Raw genomic sequence first — 16,713 nt, 5'->3', positions numbered from 1 at the left:
AGTCAGGAAAACAGACTCGCTGTTTGTCCTGCATGGTGCCAACAAGCTGGGTGCTCCTGCTTCAAGGCAAACTATTGCGCGCTGGATCTGTGACACGATTCAGCAAGCTCATTCTGCGGCAGGATTGCCGCATCCGAAATCGGTGAAAGCCCACTCCACAAGGAAGGTGGGTTCTTCTTGGGCGGCTGCCCGAGGGGTCTCGGCTTTGCAGCTTTGCCGAGCTGCTACTTGGTCGGGTTCAAACACGTTTGCAAAATTCTACAAGTTTGATACCCTGGCTAAGGAGGACCTTGTGTTTGCCCATTCGGTGCTGCAGAGTCATCCGCACTCTCCCGCCCGTTTGGAGGCTTTGGTATAATCCCCATGGTCCTTACGGAGTTCCCAGCATCCACTAGGACGTCAGAGAAAATAAGAATTTACTCACCGGTAATTCTATTTCTCGTAGTCCGTAGTGGATGCTGGGCGCCCGTCCCTAGTGCGGACTCTCTGCAATACATGTATATAGTTATTGCTTAACTTAAGGGTTTTTGTTATGAGCCATCCATTGAATGAGGCTCAGTTATTGTTCATACTGTTAACTGGGTATAGTTATCACAAGTTGTACGGTGTGATTGGTGTGGCTGGTATGAGTCTTACCCTGGATTCCAAATCCTTTCCTTGTAATGTCAGCTCTTCCGGGCACAGTTTCCCTAACTGAGGTCTGGAGGAGGGGCATAGAGGGAGGAGCCAGTGCACACCAGATAGTACCTAATCTTTCTTTTAGAGTGCCCAGTCTCCTGCGGAGCCCGTCTATTCCCCATGGTCCTTACGGAGTTCCCAGCATCCACTACGGACTACGAGAAATAGAATTACCGGTGAGTAAATTCTTATTTTTCTACGCCTCATGGGTCAGTCTTATTTTATTTTATCATTTTATCCTCAATGTGTGAGCTCACATGGCGCCTGTGGGCTCTTACTCTTACTGCTTATTGCTATAATGTAGGGTGTATTGTATATCCTGTACTATTAGACGTGTACTGCAATTGTATTCTGTGTCTCCTGTCTGAACGTACTTCTGATTGCATCCTGCATACTTTACTATACCTGCCGGTATTGTTTGTTTTATATGTATACTTTTTGTTGTTTTTTTTTTTTATTTCATATTATTCTTTTTGGGATGTTAATTTAAAACTTTCAATAAAAAATACGCAATTTAAAAAATAAATAAGAGAAGGAAATGTGATGTACTGATGTATGGAGTAAATTTTAGATGTGAAGTAGGTGGCAAAGTCTAGGACAGAGAGTGAGGAGGGGAGACAAGGCGGGGGTGGGCAGAGGAGGGAGTTGAAAGTAGAGTATCGGCATCGGGGGTTAGAGGGTGGCTCCAGTGGAACGCGAGCTCCGGGCGCCAAAAAAGTTAGAGGTTGCGCTGCTGCTCGCCACCCATCCGCTTCCCGCAGGCCACTGTACTGGCAGCAGTAGAGCAGGAGGAAGTAAAGCAGAGGGGGTGCACTCTGACTCAGACTCGGAGACTAGGTAGGGAACAGGGCAGGCCAGGGGTGACAGCGGGAGACACTGACAGCCGGCACATGCCGGAGCTCTGCCCGCCCTCTATATGTCTGTCTGCTTGTAGCTGTACAGCAGGGTTACTTCTGATCTGCAGCACCGCTCTCTGCCTACGCTGCTGCAGCACCTCTTTTTCCTGGAAGCTGCGGCACATGTCTCTTCCTCAGATGCTGCAGCAGCTCTCTTTTCCCTAGCTGCTGGAGCACCTCTTTCTGCCCTGGCTTCTGCAGAACCTCTCTCTGCCCTGACTGCTGCAGCACTTCTCTCTACATTGATGCTACAGCACCTCTCCCTGCCCCAACTGCTGCTGCAGCACCTCTCTGCATTAGAAGCTGCAGCTCCTCACTCTGTCTCTCAGGCTTCTGCAGCACCACTTTCTGCCACCCAGGCTGCTGCAGCATCTCTCCCCCTCAGGCTGCTGCGGCACAGCTCTCTCTGCCCCTCAGGCAGTTCTGGGACATTATTTTCATTGAAGCATAGTGGGATTATCAGGTCTAGGATGGCAGTTCTAGGGTATTATATTTATTGAGGCATTGGGGGATTATCAAATGGGGGGGGGCAATTTTAGTGCACTATTTTCATTGAGAGTTTGGGGAGTTTCAGGTCTGTGGACAGGTCACATTTGGGGTATTATTTTAATTGAGTCATTGGGAAATTATCACATCTGGGGGGGTCAGTTTTGGGGTATTATTTTCATTTGGAGATTGGGCAAGTTATTTTCATTGAGGAATTGGGGGGTTGTTAGGTCAGGTCAGTCGGGGCATATATGGTGTTTAGAATTGAATTGAATTAAACAAGTAAATAAATACAGCTTCTTCCATAGCAGCTTTACCATGGTGTGTAATGTGTTTAAGTGGCTCAACCATAGTGTAACGTTTATAAGGGGTTCTACTGTGTGGCATAACGTGTATAAGGGGTACTACTATGCAGTGTAATATGAATTGGTACTATTCTGTGGCCATACACCTTTCCAATGAAGCCATTATTTATTTATTATTACCAGTGCAGTGCTTTACAGATAATATTTCCCCATGGGAAGTTACAATCTATATTCTTAAACACACACACACACACACACACACACACACACACACACACACACACACACACACAACAGGGTTAATTTTTGTTGGGAGCCAATTAACCTACCAGTATATTTTTGTATTGTGAGAGCAGGGCCGTAACTATGGTTGCCCACAAATGCACTGAGGGCGCACCATCTGGCAGCACACCTGCACGGCCGCTATCTCCAGACACCCGTGTAGTGCACACACTCACTGCCGGTGCCGCCTGTGTCCCGCTGACGGCTCCGCCTGTGTCCCGCTGATGGCTCCGCCTGTGTCCCGCTGACGGCTCCGCCTGTGTCCCGCTGACGACGGCGCTGCCTGTCTCCCATCACCCATGCTGCCGCTGCTGCTGTAAAGGACCCGAGAGCTGGCCTGGCACAGGATCACTGTCTGCCTCTGCTAATTGGCCAAGCCCTGATTGCCGGCTTGGCCCCCCTGCAATTCAGTAGAGATGTGATGACGTCAGATGTCTCTCCCGGCTTACACAGAGACTCTCCCACACTGCCCTGCACCCTGCCCTACCACTGCACAGCGAGCGAGGAGCTGACCGTTGAAGGAGGAGGAGATCCTCATTTTCCTCGTTCTGGTTAGTAAATTACGAAATTACGTTTTGTAAAGAGAAAAAATACATCCATTTGAATGGGGACTCTACCGTAATGTGTAAAATATGGACGCTGTCTGCCGTAACGTGTAAAAAGGGGACGCTGACCGCCGTAATGTGTAAAAGGTGGACCCTGTCTGCCATAATGTGTAAAAAGGAGATGCTGTCTGCCATAATGTGTAAAAAGGAGATGCTGTCTGCCATAATGTGTAAAAAGGGATGCTGTCTGCCGTAATGTGTAAAAAGGTAGACTCTGCCGTAATGTGTAAAAGGGGCTCTACCTGGTGTAGTGGCATTACTGTGCGGCGAAATTTGAATAATGGAGACTACTGTGCACCATAATATGAATTGGTATTATTTTGTGGCCACACCCCTTCCCCATGAAGACACGCCCCTATATTTTGGACGGGCTCCACAAGGTCTAGAACTGGCCCATACCTCCCAATATGACCCTTTCCAGGAGGGACAGAATGCTCTGCTCCTGGACTTCCCTCTTAATGTATGATTGCCATCACCTGTGCTGAAACACCTTTCTTATCCATTAACCTGTTCAACACAGGTGCCGGCAATCATAGATTAAAAGTCCAGAAGCAGAGCATTGTGTCCCTCCTGGAGAGGGTCATGTTGGGAGGTATGCTGGCCCTGTCACCAATTTAGGATTTTGAAATATTGTTTCTTTTCAAATGTAACATGCCACCACATGTTGGCTAGGCCCCCAATTCAGTACAGGGGAAAGGAGGCATCAAAACATACCCCTGCTCCAGGCACCATGGTGACTAGCTACACCTCTGCATGCATGTCTGGTAGTGTGATCATGGGTGTGCATATGACACCAGTGGCGTAAGTTTTTCCCAGTTGTCCGGAGGCAAGATAAATATTGGTGCACATATATATATATATATATATATATATATAAGAGAGAGAAGAAAATATATGTGTATATGGAGTGTTCTAAAAAAAGAAAAAGTGTGTGTGTGTGTGTGTGTGTGTGTGTGTGTGTGTGTGTGTGTGTGTGTATATATATATATATATATATAATGTTATTTCATATGACACATTTCTTAACAGTCATTCCCAGGATTAGAACCCATGACCTGTTACATTAAAGGCAGGCAACTTACTGCAGAGGTATTTTATCCTTCCCATTCTCACTATGGCCCTCATTCTGAGTTGATCGCTCGCTAGCAGTTTTTAGCAGCCGTGCAAACACATTGTTGCCGCCCACTGGGGAGTGTATTTTCACTTTGCAGAAGTGTGAACGCTTGTGCAGCAGAGCACCTGCAAAATATTTTTGTGCTTAACAAGACCAGCCCTGTAGTTACTCTTCATGTGCGTTGATTCTAACAACTTTTGATGTCACACACCCGCCCAGCCACGCCTGCGTTTTTTCTGCCACGTCTGCATTTTACCAAACACTCCCTGAAAACGGCCAGTTGCCACCCAGAAACACCCACTTCATGTCAATCTCCTTGCGATCAGCTGTGTGTTTGGAATCGTCGCTAGAACCAGTGCAAAACCACAATGGACTTTGTACCCGTACAATGCACGTGCGTATTGCGGTGCCTACGCATGTGCAGATTAGCCATTTTTTACACTGATTGCTACGCAGCGAACAACGGCAGCTAGTGATCAATTCGGAATGACCCCCTATATGTAGCTATTTAGAAATGTCAGTTCAAAATCACTGCAACTAGGCAGATCTATGTAGTGTGCAGCCACACACTACATAGATCCATACCTCCCAACTTTGTTTCTTTGTGAAGCGGGCGCTCCCGAAAAGGGGCGTGACCTATGAAAGGGGGCGTGGCTTCGCGCGGTGGGGGCGATCGCGAGCCACGCCCCGTTTTCGTCACTGAGGGGGCATGCTCAGCGCTCTGTGAGCCGCTGGCATGCTCCTCTCCCTCTGACTCCACTGAATAGACGCTGTGCGCATGCGCACAGCGTCTATTCACCGCTGCTCTGCTAAGCAGAGCAGCGATTGACAGAGCCTCCCAACTGACCCCCCCCCCACCGCGGGACACTGTGGCCCGCGGGTGGGACAGCGGGACAGTCCCCAAAAAACGGGACTGTCCCGCGAAAATCGGGACAGTTGGGAGGTATGTAGATCTGCTCAGTCACTCCCAATGCTGATTATTTCTCTGACAATTATTTTACACGTGTCATAACCAGGATTAAAACCCACAACCTGTTACACCGGAACCAGATACCTTACTGATGGATGTCAGAGAAGTAACTTCATATAGTTATAATTCTCATGCTTCCTGTACAGGAGCAAATAGCTTCATCAGTGAGGTGTTTGCTTCCAGTGTAATAGGTTGTGGGTTCCAATCCTGCATGTGACACTTGTAAAATGTGTATCTATAATAAATAGGGAGTGACTTGTAAGGGGCAGGGAGGAAGAGATAGCAGTGGCTATCGATTAACTTAACTGAATGTTGTCGCTGAACACGTGGAACTGGAGGAGTGCCCACCCCCACCCCCACCCCCACCCCTACGGAGCAGGAGCCTGGCAAAGGCAGACTCCATTGCCTCCTACAGTTGTGCCTCTGTATGACACTCTGGGCCTGATTCTGAGTGAAATGCACCTTAAGAAATGAAGGCATTTTATGATTTCTTGGTGACTGCAAATACATTTGGACCTGAACATATGGTGTACACATGTTCACCATGAATCATCCCAAGTAGCAAATAGTTACCACTGTGTCGGAACCACTGGCATATTTATAATGGGTGCAGTGTGTGCAGTGCACACTGGTCCCCTGCACCCATTATTTTTAATATTTACTCTCCAGAATGCCGCAGCGCAGCAGCAGTGCTGCAGATATCACTGGGAAAATGGTATAGCGTAATTTTCCCGGTGTGCAGTAGGAAAATCTCAGGGAAAATGGCTGCCATGCCATTTTCCTGGAGATTTGCGCATGCGTTCAAGACTCTAGGGGGTAAATTTACTAAGATTCGTATTTTCCCGTTTCAGGTCAAAGTTCAATCACGAATGACATCGAAAGTGTAAAACTGCAACTTTTTGAATTGATTACGACTAATTTACTAAGCTGTCGTATTCGGGTTTTTCTTTTGTTCCGATGTCGATGTCATTCGTGTTTTTTTTTTTCTATTTTTACGGCAGTGATTAGCAAAACACTGCCGACTTTTTTACAATGAATCTCGGCCGGATCTGTGTGATCCGTGCTGGGGTTCATTTTTTTTGTTTTTTTTAAATTAAACACTGTCAAATATTTAAAAAAAAATTGCGTGGGGTCCCCCCTCCTAAGCATAACCAGCCTCGGGCTCTTTGAGCCGATCCTGGTTGCCGAAATATGGGAAAAAAAATGACAGGGGTTCCCCCATATTTAAGCAACCAGCATCGGGCTCTGCGCCTGGTCCTGGTTCCAAAAATACGGGGGACAAAAAGAGTAGGGGTCCCCCGTATTTTTAAAACCAGCACCGGGCTCCACTAGCTGGACAGATAATGCCACAGCCGGGGGTCACTTTTATATAGTGCCCTGCGGCCGTGGCATCAAAAATCCAACTAGTCACCCCTGGCCGGGGTACCCTGGGGGAGTGGGGACCCCTTCAATCAAGGGGTCCCCCCCCCAGCCACCCAAGGGCCAGGGGTGAAGCCCGAGGCTGTCCCCCCCCATCCAATGGGCTGCGGATGGGGGGGCTGATAGCCTTTGTTGTAAAATAAAAGATATTGTTTTTAGTAGCAGTACTACAAGTCCCAGCAAGCCTCCCCCGCATGCTGGTACTTGGAGAACCACAAGTACCAGCATGCGGCGGAAAAACGGGCCCGCTGGTACCTGTAGTACTACTACTAAAAAAATACCCAAAAAAACACAAGACACACACACCGTGAAAGTATAATTTTATTACATACATACACACATACATACATACTTACCTTATGTTCCCACGCAGGTCGGTCCTCTTCTCCAGTAGAATCCAAGGGGTACCTGTTGAAGAAATTATACTCACGAGATCCAGGGGTCCAGGGTCCTCGGGGAATCCAGGTGTAATCCACGTACTTGAAAAAAATAACAAAACGGACACCCGAGCCACGCACTAAAAGGGGACCCATGTTTGCACATGGATCCCCTTTTCCCGACTGCCAGAAACCCACTCTGACTGATGTCTAAGTGGGTTTCTTCAGCCAATCAGGGAGTGCCACGTTGTAGCACTCTCCTGATCGGCTGTGTGCTCCTGTACTGAGTGACAGGCGGCACACGGCAGTGTTACAATGTTGCGCCTATGCGCTCCATTGTAACCAATGCTGGGAACTTTCTGCTCAGCGGTGACGTCACTTTAGGTCAACCGCAGGGCAGAAAGTTCCCAGCATTGGTTACAATGGAGCGCATAGGCGCTACATTGTAACACTGCCGTGTGCCGCCTGTCACTCAATACAGGAGCACACAGCCAATCAGGAAAGTGCTACAACGTGGCACTCCCTGATTGGCTGAAGAAACCCACTTAGACATCAGTCAGAGTGGGTTTCTGGCAGTCGGGAAAAGGGGATCCATGTGCAAACATGGGTCCCCTTTTAGTGCGTGGCTCGGGTGTCCGTTTTGTTATTTTTTTCAAGTACGTGGATTACACCTGGATTCCCCGAGGACCCTGGACCCCTGGATATCGTGAGTATAATTTCTTCAACAGGTACCCCTTGGATTCTACTGGAGAAGAGGACCGACCTGCGTGGGAACATAAGGTAAGTATGTGTGTATGTATGTAATAAAATTATACTTTCACGGTGTGTGTGTCTTGTGTTTTTTTGGGTATTTTTTTAGTAGTAGTACTACAGGTACCAGCGGGCCCGTTTTTCCGCCGCATGCTGGTACTTGTGGTTCTCCAAGTACCAGCATGCGGGGGAGGCTTGCTGGGACTTGTAGTACTGCTACTAAAAACAATATCTTTTCTTTTACAACAAAGGCTATCAGCCCCCCCATCCGCAGCCCATTGGATGGGGGGGGACAGCCTCGGGCTTCACCCCTGGCCCTTGGGTGGCTGGGGGGGGGGACCCCTTGATTGAAGGGGTCCCCACTCCCCCAGGGTACCCCGGCCAGGGGTGACTAGTTGGATTTTTGATGCCACGGCCGCAGGGCACTATATAAAAGTGACCCCCGGCTGTGGCATTATCTGTCCAGCTAGTGGAGCCCGGTGCTGGTTTTAAAAATACGGGGGACCCCTACTCTTTTTGTCCCCCATATTTTTGGAACCAGGACCAGGCGCAGAGCCCGATGCTGGTTGCTTAAATATGGGGGAACCCCTGTCAATTTTTTCACCATATTTCTGCAACCAGGATCGGCTCAAAGAGCCCGAGGCTGGTTATGCTTAGGAGGGGGGACCCCACGCAATTTTTTTTGAAAAAATAAGCACTTTCCCACCCCTTCCCACTGATATACATGCACGGATCTCATGGATCCGTGCATGCCTATCCAATCACGAATAAAAAAAAAAGGTCTGTTTTTTTTAGCACTTTTTTACGAGTTGTAATTTTTCACGGCAGTGTTTGTTTTTTTTTGCTTTGCACTTCTTAGTAAATGACCGAGATTCATACTTAAACAGCCGCGTTTTGACCGATGGTGTATTCATTCGTGATTTTTTTCCTAGGACTTCAAAATATTACGAATGCCCTCATCACTGCCGTGATTATTGCTTAGTAAATTACCGAGATGACACTTTGATGAAAAAACGGCATCTCGGTCAAAATCGGGAGCTTAGTAAATTTACCCCTAGGACGGCTCTACAGTGCTGCCGGCTAGAGAGGAGGGGGCCCAGTCGGAGCCTGCACACGGGCCTCCTCCTTTCTAGATACGCCCCTGGTCGGAACTCGAGCACAAAGGATACTAATGCCAAGTAGGCCTTCCTGGACATTAAGTACTAAGATGCTTGGAGAGTGTGTCTAATGCTTGATTTAGGTGTTTGGATGCAGTTCGGATGCTTGGCTTCAGATGGGTCTAGTGCACCCAGTTTGAAGGTGGTGCAATCTACTACTGATGGGGATCCGGTCAGGAGGTAGGCAGTTAGAATCCCAACACTGGTCGGAATGCTGATGCCAGGATCCCAACGTAGATAAAAATGCTGGTGACAGAATCCTGATTGCGGCATCCTGAACGTAAGTATGGCGGGGCTCCTTAGGGTCAGGCCGCGTGGGGTATGGGGGGAGATTAGGTTTGGGCTGGGGGGGGAAGGTTAGGGATAGGCTGCAGGGGCTAGAGTAGGTTGTGGCTGCGGGGGGTAGGTTTAGGCTGCAGGGAGGGGGGGTTACGGTTATGCTGCAGGAAGGGAGGGTTAGGGGAGTAGAAGAGCAGGGTTAGCATACTTGCCATCCAGTTGTCGGGAGCCTGTGCGCTAGGATGCCGCTCTCTGTATTCTACCCACCAGGATCCCAATACCATCCTTACTGATGATGGCTGAAGCACAAACATAAACTACAGTGGACGGCAGGGACGTGCAGTCAGGAGAGGCAGTGCCTCCCCTTTCATTAATGATTAAAATAATACAAGAAGATAATTATGACACGTATTCTGTGTCATAAGTATCTCCTTTATATTAATTGAATCATTTTTACTCCTAGAATGGGTTTGGGAGGCACCGACAGTGGTGCCTCCCGTTGTTAATGGGAGCGGGCAGGGGCGGGGGCGGGCCAAGCCTTGGGTAGAAAAAGCACATTGAATATATAATGGAAAAGCGGCACCTACTAAAGTGCCCCTTTCATACAGGGAGGTGCTTTCAACCCATGAAAGCACGCCCCTGTCAGTGATACCAGATGTGATGATTAGCCAGCGGATCAGTCATTGGATCCGCTGCCATCACTCACTGAATGCGGGCAGATACGGCGTGATGCGGTGGCGGTGCGGGCGTCTGAGATCCCTGCCTGCCATTCTGCAGAGTTTGTCAGCGGAGCGGTACCCATTTCAAAAATGGCACCACAGCGTCATTTTTTAAATTAAAGATGGCCACCGCGAGCCAATCACAGCTCGCCGTATCATCACCCCGCCCCCTCAGGCTAACTTATATAAGTCAGCGCGAGGCAGCGGCTGTCAGTCCGACGGCGGAGGAGGAGCAGTGAAGAGCTCCTGAAGATAGAAGATGCCGTGGAAGTCCTGGATGGGCGGCTATGCAAAAGAGCTTAAAGGCCGCCGCCCACCAGGTGAAGACGCCGGAAGCCCTGGGCAGGCGGCGGCTATGCAAAAGACCTTATAGGCCGCCGCCTCCCAGGTGAAGACGCCGGAGGAAGACGTCGAAAGCCCTTGGCAGGCGGCGGCTATGCAAAAGAGCTTAAAGGCCGCCGCCTCCCAGGTGAAGACCCTGAATAATAAATTTTATTTTAAAACTGTGTCTTGTATTTATTTTAATATTTTCTTTAGAGGTGGACTACAGGTGCCAGCGGGCCCCTTAATGTCCGGGCATGCTGGCACTTGTGGTTCTCCAAGTGCTGGAATGCTGGGGCAGCCTTGCTGGGACCTGTAGGCCGCCTGTAAAGAACAATATTATAGCATAAACCCCGCACCCACCGCCAGGGCCGGCTCCAGGCATGTTCGAATAGTGCGGCCAGGCGGGGCGCCATATTCGTGCCTGGAGCCAGACTGCTGCCCTGACTAAACTGTTCTGTGCACGCTGTGCGGCGTCTGACGTCAGACGCCGGTGCCGCACAGCGCGCATAGCGCGCATTGTAGTTTAGCAAAAGTCTGCCCGCGGCCCTCAGCACTCCCCCTCCCAGCACAGCAGGTGCCAGGTACTGTGGGGGGGCATTTATGTATCGGGCAGGGCACTGTGGGACATTGATGTTTCCAGCACTGTGGGGTCATATCTGGCACTGTGGGGGCATTTATGTATCTGGCACTGTGGGGGCATATCAAGCACTGTGGGGGCATTTATGTATCTGGCACTGCTGGGGGCATTTATGTATCTGGCACTGTGTGGCTTATCTGGTATAGTGGGGGCATTTATGTATCTGTCACTGTGGGGGCATATCTGGCACTGTGGGGACATTTTGTGTATCTGGAACTGTGGGGGCATTTATGTATCTGGCACTATGGGGGCATATCTGGCACTGTGGGGGCATTTATGTATCTGTCACTGTGGGGGCATTTATGTTTCTGGCACTGGGGGCATATCTGGCACTGTGGGGGCATTTATGTATCTGGCACTGTGGGGGCATATCAAGCACTGTGGGGGCATTTATGTATCTGGCACTGCTGGGGGGCATGTCATGTGTATCTGGCACTGCTGGAGGGCATGTCGTGTATCTGGCACTGCTGGGGGGCATGTCATGTGTAGCTGCCACTGCTGGGGGGCATATCATGTGTAGCTGCCACTGCTGGGGGGCATGTCATGTATAGCTGGCACTGCTGGGGGGCATGTTGTGTAGCTGGCACTGCTGGGGGGCATATGTCTATCTGACACTGCTGGGGGGCATGTCATGTCTATCTGGCACTGCTGGGGGGGCATATCATGTGAAGCTGGCACTACTGGGGTCATGTCATGTGTAGCTGGCACTGCTGGGGGTCATGTCATGTGTAGCTGGCACTGCTGCGGGGTCATGTCATGTGTAGCTGGCACTGCTGCGGGGTCATGTCATGTGTAGCTGGCACTGCTGCGGGGTCATGTCATGTGTAGCTGGCACTGCTGCGGGGTATGTCATGTGTAGCTGGCACTGCTGCTGGGCATGTCATGTCTATCTGGCACTTCTGGGGGCATATGGCTATCTGGCACTGCACTGCACTACTGTAGACATTATGTGTATCTGGCGCTAAACTGGAGACATAGGGGGTAATTCCAAGTTGATCGCAGCAGGAAATTTTTTAGCAGTTGGGCAAAACCATGTGCACTGCAGGGGAGGCAGATATAACATGTGCAGAGAGAGTTAGATTTGGGTGTGGTGTGTTCAATCTGCAATCTAAATTGCAGTGTAAAAACAAAGCAGCCAGTATTTACCCTGCACAGAAACAAAATAACCCACCCAAATCTAACTCTCTCTGCAAATGTTATATCTGCCCCTCCTGCAGTGCACATGGGCCCTCATTCCGAGTTGATCGCTCGCAAGGCGATTTTAGCAGAGTTACACACGCTAAGCCGCCGCCTACTGGGAGTGAATCTTAGCTTCTTAAAATTGCGACCGATGTATTCGCAATATTGCGATTACAAACTACTTAGCAGTTTCAGAGTAGCTTCAGACTTACTCGGCATCTGCGATCAGTTCAGTGCTTGTCGTTCCTGGTTTGACGTCATAAACACACCCAGCGTTCGCCCAGACACTCCTCCGTTTCTCCGGCCACTCCTGCGTTTTTTACGGAAACTGTAGCGTTTTTAACCACACGCCCCTGAAACGCCGTGTTTCCGCCCAGTAACACCCATTTCCTGTCAATCACATTACGATCGCCGGAGCGAAGAAAAAGCCGTGAGTAAAAATACTATCTTCATTGTTAAATTACTTGGCGCAGTCGCAGTGCGAATATTGCGCATGCGTACTAAGCGGAATTTCACTGCGATGCGATGAAATTTACCGAGCGAACGACTCGGAATGAGGGCCCTGGTTTTGCCCAACTGCTAAAAAATTTCCTGCTGCGATCAACTTGGAATTACCCCCATTGTGTTTAAGGAACACTACTGTGGCTGTTATGTGTAAGGCTGCTAATTGTGTACGTAGAGGGGGTGTGAAAATATATTTTCTCTTACGTCCTAGAGGATGCTGGTGTCCACATTAGTACCATGGGGTATAGACGGGTCCACCAGGAGCCATTGGCACTTTAAGAGTTTGAGAGGGTGGGCTGGCTCCTCCCTCTATGCTCCTCCTACCAGACTCAGTTTAGAAAATGTGCCCAGAGGAGCCGGTCACAGCTAGGGGAGCTCTCCAGAGTTTCCTTAGTAAAAGTTATTTTTTAGAGTTTATTGTTTTACAGGGAGGCTGCTGGCAACAGCCTCCCTGCAGCGAGGGACTTAGGGGGGGTCTGAGCCACTGTCTCCGCTGACTGGACACTGAGCTCCAGAGGAGATAGATCGTTCCCCGCCACAGGGGATCGCTCACTCCAGCAGCATGCCGCCACCCCCTTGCAGAGCTGAAGATTGTGGCGAGTGAGACACCGACCCCCCTAGCAAGCGGGGGGCCGGTGTGAAGATGGCGGCATCAAGGTAGGAGCGCAGTATTAACTGCGCTCCGGGAGGCTCAGCGGTACATTGTGTGGCGCTGTGAGGTCACTCAGCCTGTCGGGGTCCCCGGATCTCAGCCAGCATCAATCCTCAGGCCAGTATAATCCTATGAAGAGCAGGAAGACAGCGGCATTTTGGGGGCGGAACTTCTCAGAGCGGACTCAGCAGCGTTCAGCGCCATTTTCCTGCCTGCACAGCGCTGTCCAGGAAAGAAGCAAGTCCCTCCACAGCAATCTCCAGCTATCTCATGGTACCAAGGGGTTGTAGACGGGGGGACAGGCTGCAAAACGGCTGTGTAACTTTTAAGGTATACAGTCAGCGCTCATAAGGGTCTCCCTTATATGTATAAAAGCGCTGTGTGTGGGTTGGCTCCAATCTCTGTGTCTCTCTTGCATTTGTGTGCGCAGCACATTTTATTAGGGGGTGCACCGTTGGAGGGGTGTGTCTAGCACCACATTTTGGGCATGTCTAGCACCATCTATTTGTAACCACCCCTTTATCCGTGTTAGTATCCGCTAACACCAGATGGTTAGTATTATTAGTATGATGTGCCTCCACCTGAGCTATTATAATTTTGGGCTCGCTCAGGTAAGCCCAAACCTCCCTAGCCTTTATTATCCTTTCAGAATGAGACTATTGTGAGCAGGGAGTTATATTGTGTTGGTTAAGGCAGTATAATAAGGTATAATTATAAAGTAAATACCTTCCTCTTCTTTTCCAGGTCAGTCACGTCCTGCTGAACCCTTCGACGGTAAGTATAATTGTATGTTTCTGTCATATAGGTTCAACACAATAAGGGCTTTATTAATACTTACATCCATATAATTTATATAAGGTATAATGAGATAGACATACAGTTTTCGCTATTCCATATACAAAAACATCTGCATGCAATACAAAAAAAGTAAATTATCAATAGACCAACAAATGTAACTCTTGTGTAATAGAGGCTAATACCTGAATACCTGGGTATTCTAAGAATAAGTTACCAGTAACTCAAGCAACTCTTCTAACTGCAGTGTATATACGTTGGGGCCCTTAGTTATGTCACTACTAAAGAGAGTCAAATTAATTCCAGATGTGTCCGAGAATATAGTATGTATATATATATATCTTGTAGATTCAATGTTCACTGTATTCCCTTAGGATTTAAATCAGCATAAGCAATTCCTTTTATTCCTAAATCAGGAAACATGTAGTTATATGGTAACTGTTACTATTTGTACCATTACTCTGAGTCAATAGGTCGTATCCGGTATCCACTCTTGCTCTTTCTATAAATATATTTTCTCTTGATCTATTTCAATATAATAACTACAGCTGGGGTTATATTAGTTGTTGGATCAGATGCAGTAGAGAAATGTCAGACGGCTGCTATACAGTTCAACTGCTGACAACTTACTCCCCCAGCCTCTTACTGAGCAGAAAGACTTAGTGGCCAAAAGTACCTATAGTATCTATTGTAAAAGATACTGCTTTACTATCTTTCAACTGGGCTGTGCAGTTATCATCCTACTGCTGTCACTCCTAGGCGCGTGCTGTGTAAATGATGCTTGACGCACAGATACCCTCCAGCTGTCGTGAGCGCTTTGGGTAGTGTTTGTAGTGTTATACACTATCCACGCTCTCTGACTATACTGATGTTAGTCTGTATTTTGATTATATGGTCGTCTGTGCGTATATAGTACTCACAAGTACAGCGGAGGCAGCGGTATGATATCTCCCTTCTCAGGAGGCTGCTACGTCCCAGCTCCCCTCTCCAGAGGACCTCGGCCGCTCATCCATCACACGGAGACCTTGGCTGCCCAACGGTATAGCTCCTCCCTGGAGTCTCGTCTCGCTGTCTCGCTCCTCCCCGCGTCTCTTCCCTTAATACTGGCGGCTTACACTGATATGTCTATGCCGCCGCTGACAGCGCTGCTTTGCGGCTCCACCTCCACTCCTTTGCTCCCGGGTTAATTCCGGTCAGACACAGTGACGTCCGTCCTCTCCTCAATCACGCTCTCCTCTCCTCAGGCATCCGACCACAGCTCCAACGAACAGCCTCTGTGTCACAACTGAGGGCCTGAGCTGACGGGAGGCAGCCTCAGTTGTAGGGGCTGAGATGTACCGGAACCTGGGAGGTTGTATCAGACCCCTGGACATGTAAGTAACATGAAGAAGAACCGCCCGAAGGCGTGACCACGACAACTTGAATAAAAGTCAATGATGTTTATTTATGACAAACTCCATGCATCACAGTAGCAGTAAAAGAAACATAAAATCAGCAGAGAAATAATACAGTTCCTGGGTACTACAGGGTGGCAGGGGCCACAGAGCTCTGGTAGTATGAGACAGTTCTTATTATCTGCGAGTTGGAAAGTCCTTACCAGGCCTGACTGTAGCAATGAAGAAAGCCCAGGATCGTACCAGCTGGTGTTCCAGGGAAAGCTGGACTGCTGTAAATAAAATAGCTGCTGTGGGTTCTGGTTGGAACCAGACAGATGTTGGCACGGAGTGGATGCTGGCTGGAACCAGTTAAATAATAAATGAAGCTTGAGAGCGATGCAATATGAATGAAATGTAGAGTTTGAGAGCGGAGAAATAATAATACCGGTGGAGAGTGGTAAACTGTAGAAAGGAAACCGGCCCTTTAAGAGAAGCTGTACTCTGCTGGAAGCTGGGCTGGAAGCAGGTAATGTTGTAGCTGGAAACAGATGAATCCACAATGGATCGGAGAGTCAGGCTACACCGCAGGTGGAATGCTGGTGCGGGTCTCTATGGTGGAAGTCTTGAGACAGGAGCTGGAACCTGGAAGACAATCACAGGAGAGAGACAAACAGGAACTAGGTTTGACAACCAAAGCACTGACGCCTTCCTTGCTCAGGCACAGTGTATTTATACCTGCAGCAAGGAAGGGATTGGCTAGGCAATTATGCAGATTATCAATACTGAGAACAGATTGGTGGAAATGATCAGCTGACAGAATCCAAGATGGCTGCGCCCATGCAGAGACTTGGAGGGAAGTTTGGTTTGTAATCCATGTGGTAATGAAAACAGTAATGGCGGCGCCGGCCACCGGAGACAGGAGGCGCCAAGCTGACAGGTGCACATCCAACCACGCGGACACAGCGGAGGCCGCGGCTGACGTAATCGCCACTCAGACACTCTGCATGCAGAAGCTCAGGGACGGCGGCGGAGGCCGCGGGAGACGCCATGCCAGGTGTAATATGGCGTTTACTGTGACAGCGTCTCAGAGTGACAGGAGAGGATACAGGAATGTAAATATCAGGATAACGGATGGGATCCGGTCTTGGAGCGCTGAGCCAGCCTTAGGAGACATCTGATGGGTAAGAAATGACGTCCAGATACCCGGAT

The 16,713-nt window shown here is 49.1% G+C and overlaps 1 long non-coding RNA gene across 1 annotated transcript in view; it reads left to right on the top strand.

The window, feature by feature from the left end:
- The window catches only part of LOC134911654 (uncharacterized), a 55,374-nt gene that overhangs the window by 13,626 nt on the left and 25,035 nt on the right, over window positions 1–16,713 (top strand). Inside the window, exon 2 of the long non-coding RNA XR_010176743.1 lies at window positions 14,078–14,107. This is a non-coding gene — a long non-coding RNA (uncharacterized LOC134911654). The remainder of the gene's footprint in view (window positions 1–14,077; window positions 14,108–16,713) is intronic.

The sequence above is a fragment of the Pseudophryne corroboree genome, chromosome 4 (assembly GCF_028390025.1).
Source record: "Pseudophryne corroboree isolate aPseCor3 chromosome 4, aPseCor3.hap2, whole genome shotgun sequence".
In the NCBI taxonomy this organism is placed as follows: Eukaryota; Metazoa; Chordata; class Amphibia; order Anura; family Myobatrachidae; genus Pseudophryne; species Pseudophryne corroboree.
This window is presented reverse-complemented; position numbering and strand designations above follow the sequence as displayed.